The sequence below is a fragment of the Octopus bimaculoides genome, chromosome 18 (genome assembly GCF_001194135.2).
Source record: "Octopus bimaculoides isolate UCB-OBI-ISO-001 chromosome 18, ASM119413v2, whole genome shotgun sequence".
NCBI lineage: Eukaryota > Metazoa > Mollusca > Cephalopoda > Octopoda > Octopodidae > Octopus > Octopus bimaculoides.
The window spans coordinates 50007151-50009508 of NC_068998.1; positions in this window are offsets into that span (position 1 = coordinate 50007151).

Sequence of the window (2358 nt, forward strand, 5' to 3'; positions counted from 1 at the left end):
TATATATATATATATATATATATGTTTATATAGATATGTACTTATATGCATATATATCTACATATAGATATATAAGTATTTATATATATGTATGTGCATATGTATATATATATATATGTGTGTGTGTGTGTGTGTGTACTTTTTTGTTGAAATATTGGTCCATCGTAACACAAAGAAATAGGTTTACAAACAAGAATAATGATAACTGGATACCTTGTTAAATTTGGATTTTCAATGAGTGGAGCACAAATATATGTTTGAAGTTATTGTCATATCAATTAGCAAGAGAATAATTGAGACACTTACCAATTAAGAGAAGCAGAATAAACGCAGTAATTTTCATATTGATTTTTCCTTTTTACAGCCGATTCGTTTTGGTACATCAGTCTTAAATGTGTCTTACTTTGTTTTGAAATATAACGCATCAGATGTTGCATCTTGGACGTTTATTTATTATGAACTCTTTAAATATTTATTCTACACGATGAAATATCGTGTTTGCACGTCAGCTATTTAGAATTCATATGTATAAGAAGAAACGCTTCTATAGATTTTGTCTTTTAACATATGTATTAAATAAAACGTTAATGCCCAGCTTGTACCTCCAATGCAAAGGCATACACGAGGTCATACGCACAATACACATTGTTTCATATTATCCATCTTTTTTAGGTTAGGTTCGTGGCCCTGCACGACTTATGCAATTGGTTCTGTTTCTGGATTACCGTTAATGATTAATGACTAAGGAAGATTGATACCTCTCTCAACGAAACCGTATATGGCATGATCGGGCATTCTTTTAGGATATATTACTGATAAATTGATGTTTATTGAATCTATACTCTGAATTTTAGGTTTCTTCGGTTTTTAATACACACACAACTGCTACATATCTGTTTGAAAGGAATCTTTGAGAGGAATGTGACAAAGCCAGTTAGGCTGTTGAAGTGTGTTGAAGTATGTTGAAGTACACACACACACACACACACACACACACACACACACACACACACACACACACACACACACACACACACGCACACACAGACACGCACGTATTTATATGCATATTGGACGTCTATGGAACGATATATCGAACACTTGGTTTAAACGTGCCGATGTTGCACGCTCGCAGCAAAAATCCGCACGTAAGAACATCATTTTTGGCCAGAGTCGGAGAACCTATGCCGGACAGGTACACGGCGCTTACTCTGTAATCGTAGTTGATACCTGTACTAAGTGGCCGGAGGTTTGCAAGTGCGATAAACCAACCACTAACACACCTGTAAATTTCTTATATGAATTCTTTGCGTAATGCACTGACCCTCAAACGCTTGTTTCCGACGACGGAAGGTAGTTCTCTGGGTATGATTTTAAGAACGTCTGTAAAAGGTGGGGGATATGGTCTGAGAAAGATTGTAGTTCCGCCTTGTTGATGAATTTGCTCTGTTAGGGGCAAATATTGCAGATGTTATTGGTATTGTCTATGATGCGGTGGTACTTAATATTGGTGTATTTTTTTCTGTTTAATTGAACTTCTTCCATTGTTATTGTTGTCCGGGCTTTCGACATTGCAACTGTAAATGCGGAAGTAAATTTTTAGATGTGAGCGTGTGGGAGGGTGAATTCGCGTGTGAATATCTGTGTGAATGATTAATCATGTGCCATTAATATTTAGGTCTTGTAATTGCTGTAAAAACCATCATTAGAAAAAGTTATTTGAAATTGATACACTTGTAATAGATGGTGGATATCCAGCAGCAAAATTAATGATTAATCTTGCATCATTTAACAACTAGTGAATTGTTCAATCGATGAACCATTATATATTCTTTCTTCACATTGTGTGAACTATCAACGACTATGTCTACTTCATTACTTCTTCTCTTCATTTGTTGACCGTGTACACATCCTATCCTCTGGAAACACATTCCATTTAAATACATGGGTAACATACGCCTGCTCGTGCTTGTGTATATCTTCGGGTTAACTTAGCAATCTGGTTGTTTCAGTTTGAATGTTCGCATGTGTAATATGTGGAAACAGTTTTTAATCTTCTCACTGGAATTTGTGTTTACTTTTGTATTTCGTATGTGTGTGTGTGTGTGATACTTTGTCGTGTCTTTTATTTCTGACATTACTGCTCTTTGTGATTTATCATGTCTCTCATCAACGAGCGTCTAATAATAATCCGCCGCATTAACAGTAGCGATGTTGATGTTCCTGTTCTAATCTCACATATTAATTGAAAGCTTGAGTGAAATACATCATATTGACACACGTGCCTTATTTGTTTTTTGATTTTGATTCTGTCTGTATATTGCATGCTTATATATATATATATATATATATATATAT